At 44.3% G+C, this 18,862-nt stretch overlaps 1 long non-coding RNA gene across 1 annotated transcript; it reads right to left on the bottom strand.

Annotated features, from left to right (window-relative positions):
• Window positions 1-6,870: 6,870 nt before the first annotated feature.
• LOC142768410 (uncharacterized) lies at window positions 6,871-8,635 on the bottom strand. Its single transcript, XR_012885274.1, has 2 exons — window positions 8,159-8,635; window positions 6,871-7,273 (listed from the first exon to the last, which is right to left on the bottom strand). It is a non-coding gene; the product is annotated as an uncharacterized LOC142768410 (long non-coding RNA).
• Between the last annotated feature and the right edge of the window lie 10,227 nt (window positions 8,636-18,862).

Raw genomic sequence — 18,862 nt, 5'->3', positions numbered from 1 at the left:
CCCAAATTTTCCCTATTACCTAAAGGACACAAACCACTTCATCTGCGAAACTTCAAGTCTCGACATACCAGGCGGCAGTTTTCTGGTGACCATGGACGTCTGCTCACTGTACACCAACATACCCCACCATGACGGAATAGTGGCTATGGTTTCTGAATATGTAAAATCTGACTTATCAACTAGTGCAAGTGGCGAGGTACTGTTTACATTTCTTGAACTTCTACTAAATTTTAACCATTTTGAGTTCAACGGCAAGCATTTCCTTCAGGTCAGTGGCACTGCAATGGGCACGAAAATGGCTCCAAACTTCGCGAGCACCTTTATGGCTTCACTTGAAATCCCATTCATTGAGGGACGCACCTTGAAACCTTTCTACTACAGAAAATACTTAGACGATATTTTTATGATATGGAACCATGATGAGGGAAGTCTTTTCCGCTTCATAGAGGATTTTAACAAATGCCACCCGTCAATAAAATTCACGCACAAAAATTCCAAAACTAGCATTAACTTTTTGGACATCACTGTCACGGTCAAAAATGACCGCTTGTCAACAAACCTTTACAGAAAGCCGACAGACCGTCAAATGTACCTACATTTCAACAGCAGCAACCCAAAGCATTGCAAAACGGGTATTCCATATTCTCAGGCCTAGCGGTACCGAAGAATATGCACTGATATGCGGGAATTAATTGGACAGACACGCGAAGCACCTAAAGCATTCCTTATTGAAACAAAATTATCCGGAAGACATTATTGACGATGTCATACTATGTGCTCGCAACGTGAACAGGAATGATATAATTAAGGGACCAAACAGAGTATCTAAAACGACTTCCCAAACGAACCTTGTACTAACTCCTCATCACCGCCATGAATCAACAACATACTTTCCCGCCATTTCAATACAATCAGGCAAAGCAAACGACTAACTTCTATTTTCGCAAAGCCACCTCACGTGGTGTACCGCCGGGATAAAAATCTGAAGGACATTCTGGTCAGAGCAAAAACGAACACCCCCAAATTTCAATCAGGGTTCCATCCCGGCGGAAAAGCTCGATGCAAGGTATGCCCACAGATGGTCACAACACGTGAATCCAAAGCGAACTTCTCGGATTTCAAATTCTGCATAACTGAAAGCCTTAATTGTGACTCCAGTAACGTAATATACATGCTACATTGCAACATCTGCGGACAAGAATATATCGGCCAAACAGACACGCCATTTCGGCTGCGGTTTCATAATCACCGGTACCACGCCACTTCACTGCCGAAGCTTCCTTTATATAGACATCTGCGCCTGCCAAACCACTTTTTTGAAAATATCAGCGTAACTCTTTTGCAGTCCGGTTTCTCAAACAGACGCGAGCGCGAACAGCGTGAGGCATATTTTATTTTCAAATTTCGAACATTAGTAGCCGGCATCAACGAGGACCCCGGAAAACTCAACTGCCCCCGAGAAGTAAGCCAGGAGGAAATTGGTGACAAAGATTGATAGCTGGAGACCATGCTTTTTTCTGACTGACTTGTACGTGTACACTGTCCTTTCTTGTTTTTTTGTTTTTTCTTTTTTTCTTCCCTTTTTTTCTTCTTTTTTTTCTTTTCTCCACATGCACATACAAAGTGTTTACGTTCGCCTACCACTTGATGACCATTGAAGGGAAACGGACGAAGATTAAAAGCAAAGAGCCGACCGACCCATTAAGGGGAAACCCTTCCTTTACGCACGCCGCACGCCGACCGACCCATTACGGGGAAACCCTTTCTTTACGCACGCCGTCACGGACTCTCCCGGCACCGCGGTGACAATCTTGAGTGGCCCGACACACGTCGAGAACTGAACAGCACGTGATAAGAACCGTACGTGGACGTACACGGACAGTTGGTTTCGTTCTCAGTGTTGACAGTGGTTTTTCCTCTTTTTTACTTTCTTTTTTTCTTTTTCTTTTTCGTCTTTTTCTCCCCCCTTCTTTTTTTGTTTTTTTTTCTTTTTTAGTTCCCTCTCACTCTCGCAAACATCTTTCAAGGCGAGAGGGACGTGGCAGCAACGAAGTTTGCAAGTTCATGTCAGTATAACTCATCCTCTGATGAAGGGAGGACCCCTCCCGAAACTGTTGGGAAATAAATATATTTATCCTTGTTGACAACTCTCCCGTTGTGCCATATCCCATACCTTCACGAAGACTAACTGGCCCATTGAATTATTACTCCCAATATATATATATATATATATATATATATATATATATATATATATATATATATATATATATATATATCCTCGCAGGGGCGTCTGTGCAAGCAAGCAGGCGTTTGGTGTGTAGCGACACTACGGACCTGAGCTAACGGGGGTTTCCACCTCTCCCACGCCTCGCCATGCGTTGCTGCGCCGTGTACGGGGAAAAGGGGATTCTGGGGGTTGAGCCGACGCCTGGTGATTGGACCTTTAAGGCCCCTCGGCAGAGGCAGGACACCCCTTTGGCCCCGTCTTCACATAGACGGCAACCTTTGGGCTGGCCGACCCAGGGGAATTCGGCAGTCGCCTTTTCCTATCTCTCTCTCCCCTGCTCTTCGTCTTTACCTCTCACTTTTTTATATGTTCTGTCATCTTCTATCTACCGTCTACTTCCAATTTTTTCTGGCGGCGAGGTTTAACCCTGTGTAGGTGCCCACCTTTGGATAACTATATTTGGTTATAGCGGCGATGTATGGCTGGTGCCTTCAAGTGTTGTACCTTGAAGCGTTCCCTTGTTGGGCTCGGTGGTGGGTGGTCACCAACGCCGCCGAACTTCAAATGCTTCTTATGTAAAAATACCCCCTCTCTGAATGATCGGTCCCTGAAAAGGAACTGCACTGATGAAAGCTCCAAACGTACCTGAATTGATTGTGACCACTTTCAACACTTTTTGGTCATACGCTCTCTTACACTCAACGAGTCTGTTGAAGCATTGTCGGTCTTCCTGATAGCTAGAACTCTTAAAAACTTAATACACAAATAGTATGATGCAAAGAAGCTGTCATCTGGTGATCTTCTTTTTGATCTGGCCCAAAAAGACCACTCAAACACTCTCCTGAAGAAGCAAAAGCAGCTTGCACACATGAACGTGTCTGTCACCCCCCCCCCCCCGCCGTCTTAACACTATCCAAGAAGTCATTTCAAAACACGAACGTATGCGAACAACGGAAACTGACCTCCTTGAGGGCTTCCGAGAGCATGGCGTAATCGCCATACGTCGAATCACAATCAGACGGAAAGGTGAAGAAGTGGTAACCCCGCATATAGAATTAACCTTTATTCGCTCCATCCTGCCCGAATCTGTAAAAGCGGCGTTCTTTCTATGTAAAGTCCGTCCCTAATTACCTAACCCCAGAAGGTGCTTCAAGCGCCAGAAATACGGACAAGCATCAAACAATTGCCGCGGAAGAATAACATGTCTGACATGTGGTGACCATGAGCACCCAACCGAGAACTGCACTTTGAAGCAAACAGAATGTCCTCATTGTCAAGGGCCCCATGCCGCGTACACGCGCACATGTGAAGCGTTCAGGAAAGAAAAGGCTATAGTTCACACCAAGGTTATGGAAATTATCACATATTCGGGAGCCCAGAAGAAGGTACACCTATTTTCCGGAAGGTCATACGCTGAAGCAGCTCACCAGGGAGCCGGGCGACATCTAGTGGCGGTGGGCACGCAATACAGTTTTGCTGATGTGTGCACATCTCGTCCCCCCCCCCCCAAGCAGCCACTGGCTGTACCAACCCATCAAGTCCCGGAGGTCGACCTTTATCAGACCCCAGGAACCACACACACAAATGAGACACCTGTCTCTTCTGACAAACCTCTATTAGCTTCCGAGGGCCCACCGGAAGCAATGGAAGTGACACCAGGATCCTCAGCATCTAAGATGTTGACGGAATTCCCCCAAGTGAGCCGGGGCTTCATAGATCGCCTCAGAGGGAAGAGACACACTCCAGTGAAGCCGCCTGATAGAGGCAGTGAAGTGTGAATAGGTCGCACTCTTTTCCTCATTCATGAAAATGGCTGCCGAAAATATCATTCACTGGAATTGCCGAGGCTTACTTAAGAACTTAGACGACATCTATAAAATACTTGTACAGCACCAACCAAACGAACTTTGCTTACAGGAAACACACCTAAAACCTACACAAAGTAGCCTTTTAAAAAGATATGTGGTATACCGAAAGGACAGACAGGGCACTGTCCATTCATCTGGCGGTGTCGCTATCATGGTGCAGAAAAGCAGTTCCGTCTCAAGACATCACTCTAGTTACTGATTTATACCCCTGTTACACGGGCATGCTAACCTCAGTTGGGACCAACCTCAGTTAACTCGTTCGAACTGTGGTTTGCGCTAACCGAAGTCTGCCAGAGTTTCACGGGTCATCTTGATCGCAGTTCTCGGCTACTTAGCATGTCACGTGATTGCTTGCGTACAGACAACTTATTTATTTGTTTCGGTTTAAACTATTGGTACAACTGTGTATAAATGATGGTTTTATAAGAATAATTGTCATTTGTAACCATGTCAATGTGTTTCACAAAGTTTAACACAGGTTGGTTTGTATTTAGTTTTTTTTGTGAACAATCTGGAAACAATTGCGCATTTGGCTGTACAGTCGCATTTGCGGCTGACAAAATCCGTAGCTCGCAAGCTGTTATCGCTCGCACGCTGTAGACGTGGCAGTTGTGTGTGATTGCTTCGGTCCTTGTTTAACGTGCGGTGCGATCGCGCGTCTGGTTGTCTAGTTTTCCTTCTTTTTATTTCCAGCGTTGTTATGGCGTTCTGTGTCATGCGTGAGTGCTGGTGGACCGTCGTCGGTTTCCCACAATGGCTCTTCGCCCACCGGAGCAGCGTCTCAGCGACGATGGACTTATCTGGACGACGTTCACTGCTTTGCAAAGCAGGGTGCACGACCAATGGACAAAGCAAGTGCGTCGTACAAGTAATTGGAAACATTGAACGAGAAAGGGAGTGTGCTGACCAGCTACAACGTCGACTGATGCTCAGGGCTGCACTGCTTGTCACGCGCGAAAAGCAAATATGGATGCATCCATGTGGTACGAAAGAAATGTGGATGCATCCATGTGCATGTGGTACGAAAGAACATTGTCTAAGCTTCCAGGCAGCAAGTTCTGCGGGAACTTTCGTGTCAATCGATCTACGTTTAGGTACCTTGTGAGCGTGTGTCAGGGCAGGAAGAGAGAAGACACGGTAATGCGCAGAGCGATTTCTTTAGACAAGCGCATCGCCATTGCCCTGCACTATCTCGCCACCTCTGCGGAAGACAGAACCGTGGCTAACCTTTTTGGCGTAAGCCGCTATTCTGAAAAACATCATTCGCGAATTTGGCGGTGTGGTTCTTTGGTGCCTTGAGGCGCGCCTAGTCAGGTTTCAACACAAGCGGAAGCTGAAGGAACACTTGAGGACATTCGGAGCAGTGACCGGATTTCCTCAATGCCTGGGTGCCTTAGATGGCTGCCACACAGAGGTTTGCCCACCTAAAGAACATGCCACCGACAATTTTAATTATAAAGAGTGGTACAGCACCATTCTTCTTGCTGTTGTGCACCACCTGTAAAAATTTATGTACGTGAACGTGGGGCCATCTGGGAAGAACCACGACGCTGCAGTGTTGGAAAGTTCGCGAGTGTCAAAAGTGCTGGCGAGTGAACTCTTTCAACTGGAGGCAAATGATGTTAAAGGAGTTTCAGTGAGCCCCGTCCTCCTCGGTGACCAAGCATTTCCTTTGCAGTGCCACGTTATGAAACCTTTTTCTCGCGCAGAGCAACCTGGTTTCGCCTCGCGGGTGTTCAATTACCGCTTGTCGAGTGCCAGACGGGTTGTTGAGAATGCTTTTGGCAGGCTACAAGCACGTTTTCGAATCATGCACAAAGGCCTCGAAGTCGATATTGACAATGTCAATTATTACGGCTTGCTGGGTACGCACAACATATCTGAAGAACTCAAAGATCAATTCGATATAACCTGGATGGAAGATGTGGTGCACCGAGACACAAGCCGGCCACAACCAGTGTGCAGAGGTCAACGGTCAGAGCCACATGGAGTAACAGAAATGCTACTCGGTGTGGCTGATGCTCTTGCCGAGACTTCACTGTTGGTCAAGCTAACTGAACATACAGTTCTTGGTGCATCACAGAGGAAGTGTCCAAGGAATTGTAGCAGCTAAATTTCAGCATTCTAATCTTTTTTTATGATTTCAACGTCTTGTGCACTTCTGTTTTGTTTTCTTTTGCTGTAATGTGTTCCAGGTTTATATTCACTGATGAATTTTGTACATATATTATCACATACACTATCCCATTTTTCTGTCACTCTTCCTAATGTTTAACATGTTTGAACATATATTCAAAATGCAAAATTACAGGTCTCGACACATGGCTGGAGAAGCAAGTACTGTGCACAAGACTGTTGAGCTACTGATGCAAGTGCTCATCATTGCAGTTTTATGTAGCAGTTAATTACTTTCTGAAAATTTCAACAGATTGGTTGGTACTAACAGCCTGCTTTTACAGTTGTGTCACAGTGATGTTGTTTTTAATTGTACGCAGTTCAACGTAAGAAATCTCGGCACCGACACCTTGGGCTGTTACATAAATGTTTTCTTATTATTTTAGATAAGGTCATGAAATGTCGAATAAACTAAGTAAAGGTATTCATGTTTATGCAATCGCCCTATCAGTAGTCGTTTAATGAAGGATATCAAATAGTAAAGCTAGAGCTCAGTATGGCATCACCGAAACTCACCCATAAAGTAGTCTATTGGGTATTTGGGATGACATCATTATGAACAAGCTTAAAAACGAAGAAACAAACGCCAAGCTTAGCTTCATAGACTCACGGTTTATTTTGAGAACCAAAATAAGACTTAAGAAAGCCCAGCATTTCTTTCAGAGTCTCATTAGAATTTTCCTTGAGCTGCAGGAGTGGTCCCTGGAGCTCCATACTCTGTGAGGCCAAGTCAATGCTGCGTTGCTCGGCTTTCTTATGTAGGTCGAGAAGTTCCTGTAAACTTTTGCTGGCCTTTTTTGTTTCTTCTTATTGCTGGAGTCATTCGCATCAGGCTGGCTCTCAGATTCTGAAGAGGTACTGCAGTTGGCAGCAGCATTGCTGTCACCTTGAACGTTGACTGTGCTTGATTCCTCCATTACCAGAGTGTTATCTTCAGTTTCAGCTTCTTCCCATGTGGCTAGCACTTAGCCCCTGCAGGTACCTCATTAAGCTCTGGCACCTGTGTATAACATGGAAAAAGAATCACCCAATGCTTAGTGTCAGTTCAAAGCTTACATTCCTAAATGACTTTCATCAGAGGCTTTTGTTCATAAAACTACAGAATTTTACCTAGCAACCAGTGGCGAGATATCTTGCCTGTGACTCTTGATAAAGAACCATCAGCACATGCGCCATATTCTTATTAGCTACATGCATCCTAAATTTGAAATCGTATTCCTGTCAGTCACCAATGTCAGTCACCAATGTAAATTATGACTATCCATGAAAGTGTCATTGCTTCACAATACCACCGGTAATACGTACTAGTGTTTTTATACTTTTCAGTGCAATTTATTTCTACAAATTATAACACAAATCATGGAAGCAAAGTATAATAGAAAGAATGGTGTGTTAGTGACAGATCTGCAGCTCTGAGTGGGGGAGAATTCAGTTTGATCGATTCATCGTTTCTTTTTTTTTATTAGTTGTCCATCTCATTGCATGATTTTCGACGAGCACGTGTGGCGATGTGAGTGCGCATGGTTGCTGTGGTTATGTGTGACACTGATGTTTGGATAATAAAGTTAGTTTCGAGTGACGTTCTTTCGGTTTTTTTAATTTTTTCCTTGACGGTGCAAGTCTTTGGATTTTTCAGTATACACAAAAATTTTTGCTGTTTCTGTTACAATTATTTGCAACCGCAATTTCCTTTTATCTGTAATTTTGTCTGTACCCAAGTGAATGACTATTTGTAGTTATGCACTCACACAGACCTCCATTCTCGTTCATGAATGTTCATTGGCACAACCCATCATTCGTGATCATCTCAAGCTCTAGGAGCGCCCATGAAATGGTATACCAACGTGAAATAAATGAAAGCCTTGAAATTGAAAATGGCAGTTACCTCTACACTTTCCTCCACAAGGCTGCTGTGAATGACAGGAAGAGTGCCCAAAAAGGAGTGCAAAAGCCAGTAATATGGCCAGTCCACAGCCTCAGACGCCGTTGTCCTACCACAACGTTTGAGCTTGCTAAAGAAAAAAAAACTTGTTTAGTGCACAACACAACCCTCGGCATTGAAATGCTCCTGTTTTTTTTTCCAAAGATGTTATGAACTCAGACTCATGCTTGATTGAAAGTGCCAGCAGAGAACATGCATTGAAAATGAGGGACACTGCAAGACATGCGCACAATAAATGCATTAAGAATGTACACTATTACTACTACAGCATAGCTCAGTGCGCATTTTCACATACATTAGAGTGTATGCAAATAATCTTTTGTTCTGGTGGACGAGTGGGGTGGAGATGGAATGGGGCTACATCAAAGAACACCGCTTACAAGTAAGATTGAAAATAGGCGCTGATTGTGTGTGTGTGCCTCCGTTGTAAGTCTATTTAACCAAAAAAAAACAGTGTTTACAAGTGCAATAACGTGCCAGCACGAGAGAAACGCTACCTTTTGTATTTGATTGCTTGATGTTCAGCAGCAATTACCAGCAGCTTAAAAGGTATTTAATACTGGCACTTTTCACTGTTGGCTGAGACATTGAGGGGAAGATAGGCATATCCCACAATTGCCATGGCGAGGACGCGCATGCTCGTTATTCAAGCAAGGCGTTGTGAAAACACGTTTCGTGCGGTTTGCCCACTCGAAAAGCACGTCGGAGCTACGTTTGCGCGAAAATTTAAGCCTACCTGCACCATCTGACCATAGCTGCAACAGCAGTGGTGCGGACATCTGTAGGTACCTTAAAAGCGCACAGACATGCGCTGCGCAACATTGCAACGAGCATAGCAACAAAGTTTTTTCACTTACTGGCAGCGCTTGTTTAAATTTTCCAACTTCTGCCGCACCTGCTTGGCGGTAAACGACACTTCACCTGCAGGCAAGCGCGCATTGAGGTTGCGGGTCATTTCTTCGTATATACGCGCATTACGCGAATGGGATCACAGGCGGCGAAGATTATCTTCGTAAAGGCGAATCAATGTCTCGGTATCCGACAAGGACCAATTGACGCGCCTTTGGCAACATGGTTCGGCCTGTGTCGGAGCCATGCCACTGTCGAACTCTGTGGTGGGAGCCGTGATTTTGTGAGTTCACCTTCCTTAACTGAGGTGGCCAACCTCAGTTTGGAGTGACCATGGTTAGTGGGAGAACTTCAGTTAGGCTCTCCGTCTAACTGGATGTCACCAAGGTTGTGGGAACTGAGGTTGGTCATAACTGAGGTTAGCGTGCCCGTGTAACAGGGGTATTAGAAACAGTGGCAATACGAGCCCTATTTTTGGACGAATAATAACCTTGTGTTCACTATACATCCCTCCAGACTACCGACTGTCTACTAAAGAACTTGAAACACCCATAGACCAGCTTCCACATCCATTCCTGTTGGTTGGAGATTTTAACGTGCACCACCCTCTATGGGGATGTAGATGAACGGACTCTCGAGGCTCCTTAAGTGAAAACTGTCTGTTGTCTTCCAGCTCCTGTATATTTAATAAAAAGGAGCGAACATACTTTAACGCAGCGCACAACTCATACATAGAAATAGATCTTGCTATCGAATCTCCTACAGTCTTGGCAACCACTGAGTAGGTTGTCATTCATAAACTCTACGACGTCATCATTTTCTTGTCTGTCTAAAACACACAGGAAATGCAAGTACGACGACTGCGAATGTAACCCGGTTCAGAGAACAGGATGCGAACTGGGTGAAATTCTGAAATCTTTCTCAAAATATTATGCTCGGCCATTGAAAACATAGGCATTGCTGAATGTGAAGCGTTGGTCACACTGCACTTTATACAGGCCGCAGAGCAATTCATCCCATATACATCTAACTACACACGAAACAAAAGACGACCTTGGTTTAACGCTTAGTGCAAAAATGCACGTGACAATCAAACAAAGCATGGTCGAAATTCCGCAGGTGTCCTACAGTCGAAAAGTTGTGGAATTTTAAGTGTTAAAAAGCAAATGGTGGACGTGTCCGACGAGAGTCTAAACGACAGAGATGGCAATCCTGTCTCTCATCGGTAAAGTCTTACACTGACACACATAAGGTGTATAACAAAGTAAGAGCCCTCCAAGGGCACAGCACTCATCCGGTGCTCCTTGTTAGTACTGCTGGTGATACACTGGAACACCAGGCAGATGCCACAGACCAACACTTTGAGTATACTTTCAGCTCAGCACATTACACAGACTCTTTTAGGTGATACAAACATGCCGAGGAACGTAAACCTATTCGTGATGAAAGGCCATCGGCAGGAGGGTACAATGCCCCCTTTACTAAAGGTGAACTAAAGGCAGCACTGGCAAAGTGCGCAGTTTAGCAGCAGGCTCGGACAGGATTACTTACGGCATGCTGAAGTACCTACACGAAGAAACGCTTGACGTCATCTTCATTCTTTTCAACAAAGTATGGTCCTCTGGGCGTCTACCCATGACCTGAAAAAAAGGCAGTCATCACACCCATCCTTAAACAAGAGATAGAAGCTACACTAGCTGCCAGTTACAGGCCTATTGCGTTGACCAGCTGTTTGGGCAAGGTGTTCAAAAAATTGGTGAATCGCCGCCTTATGTATTACCTCGAATACAATGGCCTTCTTGATCGTCGTCAAGCTGGATTCAGATCGGGCATGTCGACAACTGACCAACTGGTAGCATTTGAATCCTTTGTCAAGGATGCCTTCTTTCATAAACAGCACTACCTATCTGTATTTTTCGTCTTGGAGAAAACTTACGACATGACATGGCGTTATGGCATTCTCCTTGACTTGCGATCTTTTGGAGTGTCAGGCAATATGCTGAATACTTATGAAAACTTCCTTTCTGACCGTGCATTTGTGGTTCGTGTTGGTGATGCCTTATCAAAGTGGTTTACACAAGAAAATGGCGTCCCCCAGGGCGGTGTTCTTAGCTGCACACTATTCATCGTAAAAATCATATCAAGCAGCTATGACCTAAATGCTTGAAAGCCTTAAACCTGCTCAAGATTCTCTCGCATCAGTCATGGGGCACAGACCGTGACTGTCTATTGAACCTTCTCAACAGTGTAGTGCTATCACGTATCGATTATGGCTGGGTGGTTTACGAGTCAGCGTCAAGATCTCTATTGAAGATGCTTTACCCAGTGCACCTTCTTGGGCATCGGGACACCAGCGGTGTTTTCCGAACCAGACCAACAGCCAGCCTGTATGTTGAGATAAAGTGGTGGTCACTAGAACGGCGACATCAGTTCACTAGTGTCACGTATGCCACGAAGGTGCTTTCGCAAGTCGACCACGCAGCTCGTGTGCTATGGCAGGGTATACCAAACGCCCACCTGTTTTAGAGGTGACCATCAGCTACGCCACCGTATCCCCTCTGAGTGGCCTCACATTTCGAAAATATGCACATACCGGTCTACAATCTGGAACTAATCTTTCACAAGGACACTGTGGTGCCGTGGAGAGTGCAGGCTATCAATTTTGACTTGGGATTCCTAGAGGTAGAACAAAATGGCCTCCCAGTCGCAATCTATCAACACTTCAAGTACCTGCTGGCCGAATACAGGTGTGCTAGGTATTATACTGATGCCTCCAAGTTCTCCACAGTCGCAAGTGTGGCACATAGTCCCGCTTTCTCTGAATCTAAAACAATGAACGAACATACTAGCACAATTATGGCAGATTGCTATGGCATACTTTTAGCTGTAAGTCACATTTTAAAGGAGAAACAACCAGCCTCAATCGTATAAACAGATTCTCTCAGTGTAGTGACTGCGCTGTCCTCCACTAAGATACTCAAAAATTCAGTTACTAATACACTTCTAAAATGCATCATGTCGGCCATCAAATTCAAGCTCAAAATCACGCTATGCAGAATTTCGGGACACTGCAACATAGATGGCAATGAGATAGCGGACAAACTTGCGAAGTCAGCTGCACTCCACCTATCAGTTGACGTAGACAGCATGCCGTATGAGAACCTGCGGCCACTTACCAGAACCTGAATGCAAAGACAATGGCGAGAAAAATTAAACGCTACAAATGCAAGAAACTACATTTAGTAAAGCCAAGAACAAGTAGAAATGTGACTGAAAAACGTAACAGGCACCAAGAGGTTGCACTGTGCAGACTCAGGATTGCTCATACACATGCAACGCACTCGCACCGTAAACAACTATCCTGCACCACATTGTGCAAAATGTGGTGATGCGCTGTCTGTCGTTCACGTTCTCATTATCTGTCTGTACCACGAACCAAGAGGCTGTTTAATTTCTCAAAGCTGTACAAATGCCATGTTCCACTTCACCCGCAATTTTTTCTTGGAGACAATCCATTGTTTCCCTCAAATGTGGTCTTAAAGTTTTTAGCTAGTGTAGGCTTCCTACATTCCATAACTTATGCTCACTAATTTCAGCCTCCTCTCAATTCTGACTTTCTAATAAATGCCATGCAGCACATACTCCCTGTCATGACTAGGACTGTTGGCGACACTGCATGACTTTGTAAAACACATAGCCCGTTTGAAACCCATCACGCATAGTCACTACACCTAAGTTTAAGCCCGATGCACCACTCTTTTATTCTTGCGACCCTGAGTAGACTTTTTAAAATCAAATAGAACATTACCGGGGTACGTCACAGCGTGAAGTCACCGGTGCACGTGCAAGGCGGTGGTTGGCAAAACACTCCCGCCGGTGACCGAGTGGGGTACGGTCGCTCGGTGCTTTGGGCGATTTTTCGTAAGCTTAATCTTCATCTCACAGTGGCATTATTAGCTTTAGTGTGTGTCAGATAACATATAGGTGTGTGATAAAGTACGCGATGAAATATTCGCCATGCTGGCTGGCTGTTTATCTCGGAGAAGTAAACACACGTGGCGGCCTGTGCGAGAAACAGCGGCATCGTTTTCGAACATGTGCAGTGTTGACTGTCGCGTGTAGTGTGCGTTGAAAGGCATCGAAAATATTGGTTCACCTTTACGGACGGTAAAACTGGGAATATCATGCGTGGTGTGTGCAGTGTAAATAACGTGATGCGTCCTGTTTACGAAAACACTGGTATTCGTTGTGGGCCAGTTTCAGTAACCGATTGTTGATGAAACTTTACGATATGACATTATAGTCAATGTAAAAATACATACGTTGCGGTCATCTGCTAATAGGTCCATCTCAGCGTATGCGTGGCGTGCAGAAAAATAAAAGTGCATGATCTCCGGATGATATATACGACTACGCATGAGCTATAAGCATGCTGTAGCGTTCCCGAATCTTCATATATGCTTCACCACGGCTAACACTGGTATTATCGAATACCTGATACGTGTTATTGTAAACAGCGGAGATTTTCGTTTCTTATCTACTTTGTACTTTTACGGCTCGATTTTTATTAAGTGACAATTTTCATTAGAAGTGTGTATCAGGCCTGAAGGAGCAATACAGGTTCAAATACACGTTATAGGTGTCAAATGAAGCAAGGTAACTGTGCCAGATAATATTATAAATTATTCAAATGTCTGGTATTACATCAAATAAATTATCACTGGGTTTTGCGAAACGCAGCGGCAGCATATCACTTTGATTTTCGCAAGCACATCTTAACCTCAGCCTAACTCACGGCAAGAAGTGTTTCTTTTTTTTTATTGATTGCCGATCAGACTTTTGGGCAATGAGTGAGAATCTTATCCGTGACGTCCTGCACAGCAGCTAAAAACTATGCTGCCTCCAATGCTGTACCTTGTTTAAAGCTACATTGCACTGCCGCGATGGAAATTGAATAAATTTACATCCATGTCATGCAAATATTTCTCAAAGTGCAAGTAACCATGTTCATTCAAACGTTCGCTGTCGAAAAAGATAAGAATTTCTCTTATGACTGCTATCTACGTGGGTGAATCCCACTGCAAGCTAGTCGTGCCTCTCAGTACTCTAAACGAAGTTTCTTCATCCATCCAACTACGACGAGCAAATTTCCACACTATGAGCAGTGATCCTTCCGCAACCCCCTTCTTTCATAGGATGTGGCTTTAGAACATAGCCATGTAGAATTTCTTCTGAATGAATGCAAACACGCACCTCTGATATGCAGAAAGATGCTGCCGGAGGAACTTTCTTGCAAACCACAAGCTGCTCCGAGAGAGGTTATGGGTGGTGGGGTGGTGGGTCACACTGTTTACAAACAGAGAGAGGTATATTGACCAAACCAAAAACCGTGTGTTTGGCGCTCTTTGGCCTGAGTTGCCCTTGCACCACTAAAATCTACCATCATCTTCATTGTATTTATTTTTATTTTTATTTATTTTCACATACTGTTAACCCTTTGCAGGGTTATTACAGGAGTGGGAGCGAAGGGGAACAAAAGAAAAACAGAAAATATTCACATCAATAGTAACAATCAATTTTGGACCGAGCAGCCTTTCTCAACAAGTTCAAATTAAGGAGGCTGCATGTACGAGTTAAAGTGGTAGTGGGCGCATTAAACATATTTTACACCCGTAGAAAAGAAAAGAAGGATAATAAATCATAGCTGTAAAAGTTGGTGCAAATACAAATGTTGGCAAGCAAGTCAATTCAAGGAAGTACACAAGGAAATGGAAATACAATACATACTATGTAATCAGCGTTATGATTAAGTGCTATGTGTATTTTGCAACATTGCTAGAAAGTCATCAACTGTACGCTGTTCGGCTATAAGTCGGTCAAGAGCATTCCATTCTCGAATGCATCTAGGAAAAAAAGAATAATAGAATGTGTTATTATTGCAAGAGTACTCTTGGAGTGTGTGATCATGTGTGTGACGTGTTTGCCTTGTTGTCTTGGTTTTCACGTATTTAGCGTGGTCTATTTTAAGACAGTTGTGCAATAACAGGTATAAGAACTTTAGGCGATGAATTTTTGCTCGACTTTCGAGTGTCGGCAAATCTGCGTGGCGTAGTAATTGTGTTGGGGAGTCGAGGCGACGATACCGGTTAAAAATAAATCTAATCGCTTTGCGCTGCACTCTTTCAAGCGTGCTGATACCACTATCCGTGAATGGAAACCAGATTATGCTCGCATACTCCAAGATTGGTCTGACAAGTGTGACGTATGCTAGAAGCTTAGTATCGCGGTCAGCGTGGCGCAGCGTCCGCTTAAGGAAGAATAATTTTTTTAAGGCTTTCTCGGCTATGTCTTCTAGGTGTACTGTCCAACTGAGATCGGAAGTTATAGTCACACCAAGATATTTATACTGGCTTACATTTCGTAGCACGATGCTGTTGTAACCGTAATGGAAAGGTAGACGTGATTTCTTTTTTGTTACTTGCATGGCGACTGTTTTATCAGAATTAATCACCATTTGCCAGTTAGAACACCATCGTACAACGTCGTTCAGGGCATCGTTCAGTTCAGTTTGGTCTCTGGAGCTTTTAACCTGTTTGTACAATATGCAGTCGTCTGCAAAAAGCCTTATGTTTGCGTTAATGTTGACTGTTAGATCGTTTATGAATAGAAGAAATAATATCGGTGCCAAGACGGATCCCTGAGGAACACCGGACGTAACGTTTAATGTGTCAGAGACGTGATCACTGCAGTGTACAAATTGTTGGCGACCGGACAAATAGTTGGATATCCAACGGGTCACTGGCCCATCCCCGAGTTTGCAAACCAGCTGGAAAACTAGCTTTTCATGGGAAACCCGGTCGAACGCTTTTGAAAAATCCATAAAGATTATATCAATTTGGGAGTGTTGATTAATGGCTTCGGCCAGATCGTGAATTGTTTCAGCTAGTTGCGTTACGGTCGATAGGCCTCTCCGAAAACCGTGTTGGTTGGGGTGTAATAGGTTATTTTCTTCGACAAACTTTGTAATGAATTTAAGGATAATGTGCTCGAGTAGCTTACAGCTAGTGCAAGTTAAGGAAATGGGCCTGTAGTTTGATGGAGTCGATTTGTCCCCAGATTTATGCACAGGGATTATTTTTGCAAGTTTCCATTCAGAGGGAATCTGCGAATCTTGAATAGATTTTGTAAATAGTAAGCGCAGGTACTTACTAACCGGTTCCGCATACCGTTTGAGAAAAGCGTTCGGTATCCCATCTGGACCACAACTTTTTTTATCATCGAGGTTTAACAGCAGATTTAGTATACCGCTTTCAGTTATTTCCGGAGTTTTAGATAACTTCTTGTCAGTGGGTGGCCTAATCTCGGGATGATGCACTAGCCCATTATCGATCGTAAAGACGGACTGAAAGTAGCGGTTGAAATTGTCTGCCTTATCTTTAGTGTCTATCGAGGGGGAGGCGTTTTGGCCACTGTGTTTGCCACTTACATAGCGCCAAAATTTTCCTGGCGAGGTTTTGATGAATTTTGCTAGCGTGGTACCAAAATAGTGAATTTTTGAAGAGCGTACTTTGCTTTTCAGTGTTCTTGATAAAGTGGCGATCTGAGCGGTGTAGCCAGCTCGTGAGCTAGACCTCCTAGCTTTCCTCAGCCTACTGATTTTACGTTTTATATGAATTATGTCACGTGTGATCCAGGCATTATGCTTTCTTGTAATTTTTCGCTGTGTGGGGACAAAGTTCTCAATGCAATGAATGACACGTGCCTTGAATTGTAACCATATGTGATCCATTGATAAATTTTTGTCCATGCAAAGATCATAGAAGGCAAGGAATTCGTGATTAAGATATGTTATTATTGCAGCGTCGTCTGCTCTGTTAAAGGCAAGAACGTGTCTATCGGGGCTATGGATTCTAGAAAGACCAGATAGAGGCAGTGTGCATAGGACTGAGTTGTGATCAGATATTCCGTCTAAGATTTCGATGCGCGCCTGGTCTTCTGGAAAATGATCACTAACGAGCACAACATCTAGAATAGAGCTGGATACGCCCTGTACACGTGTGGGGACGCGCACCAGTTGTTCGAGGTTAAAATTGAACAACATATCTAATATGACGTCATTTGCAGCACTTCGCACTTTTTTTGATGACCATTCTATTTCAGGCAGATTGAGATCTCCAGCCATGATGATCATACCACCCGTCACGTGATCGTGCATATAATCCAGAAGAAGTTCCAGATAACTTGTCTCAGCATTAGGTGGTCGGTAAATAACTCCAACAAATACACAGCCCCTTTGCAGCTGCACTTTGCACCATACCGCTTCAATGCTAGGGTTGCCCGGTAAGACAGAGTAGCGCAATTCCTTCTTGAAAAAAAGTGCCACGCCCCCTCCTCTAGTCTCTCTATCTTTGCGCACAATCACATAACCTGGCGGCGTGACCTCATGGTCTAGGATGTCCGAGTACAGCCATGTTTCCGTGACAGCAACTATGTCAGGTTTAATTTCTAGAAGGAGAGCTTCGAATTGATCTACTTTATTTACAAGACTACGTGCGTTCACATTCAACAGGGTTACTTCTGTCGACTTCGAGTGACTCTTTTTTCTATGCCAACTTCGTTTTTTTTCACTGCATATATATCTTCTCGTTCACTATCCCAAGCAAAAAGTTGACCGTTGATTCGCACTTTATCGCGCACCAGTGACACCCTTTCTTGCCTGTCCCGGTGTTCTTTCGTTCGATCCCACAGTTTCTTTCTAATGTCCCGAGTATTACGAGAAAAGTCTTCACTGATAGAGAAACCTGAGCCCTTCAGCTTTGAACACTGTCTGAGGATTGAAACTTTGTCTCGATGATCGAGTAGTCTTAGAATAATGGGTCTGGGTCTAGATATACCAACTGGCTTCTTTTTTCCTAGACGGTGGATTATTTCGATTCCCTTGGTTTTTATCTGTAGCACACCATCTAAAATCTTCTTTTCGACCAACTCGACAAGCATGTCTGGTGATTCATTTTGTTGTTCTTCAGCACCGTAAATGACAAGGTTGGACCGACGGCTCCGGTTTTCTAGATCATCCACTTTCATTTGCATAGCCTTTAGGTTTTTTTCTAAGTTAGATATTCGTTTATTGCACTCAGTGACCTGTTTTTCAAGGCCAGTTATCTTTTCAAGTTTTTTGTCAATCGCGTCAAGTCTGGTGTTTGTTGCGGATTTTTCTTTCTTAATATCTTGTATGTCTCCTGCAATTTGCTTTAGCTGTTCGGCTATGGCGTCTAGTGCAGGGCCTGGGTTCAACTCAACATCTCCGCTCAACAGTAGCAACAAGCGCAAGGAAACAATCAGTTTACAAAAGGCTTCACGAAGCGACCGTGGGCACGGCAGCAGAATTAGGCAGACATCGTTACTGCGAAAAGACTTGTCATAGCGTCTGCTCACCTGCGGGATAAACAGGAACGGGTTTGAAGGCTGCATCTTTACGACGCCGCCGTGCCCACTGCCGATTGTGCCGTAAGCGCTGTCTTTTAAAGGATCGTTACATGGTGACGTCATCGGTGATCCCAGAGGCTCTGACGATGTAACACCAGCGCCATCGTTGAAGGACCGGTAGCGATCGTCAGTTGAGGCTGGGTTTATCAGCAGATCCATATCGCCGTTGAAAGTAGGTCGAAGCATTGGTTGTCGCTCCGCACATGCTGCAGAAAGGCCTAGAAGAAGCAGCAGGGTTCCAATCTGCGGGATAAACAGGAACGGGTTTGAAGGCTGCATCTTTACGACGCCGCCGTGCCCACTGCCGATTGT

Source organism: Rhipicephalus microplus, chromosome 1, assembly GCF_043290135.1.
Source record: "Rhipicephalus microplus isolate Deutch F79 chromosome 1, USDA_Rmic, whole genome shotgun sequence".
Taxonomy (NCBI): domain Eukaryota; kingdom Metazoa; phylum Arthropoda; class Arachnida; order Ixodida; family Ixodidae; genus Rhipicephalus; species Rhipicephalus microplus.
Note: the sequence above shows the minus strand (reverse complement) of the source record. Positions and strands in the feature narration are given on the sequence as shown.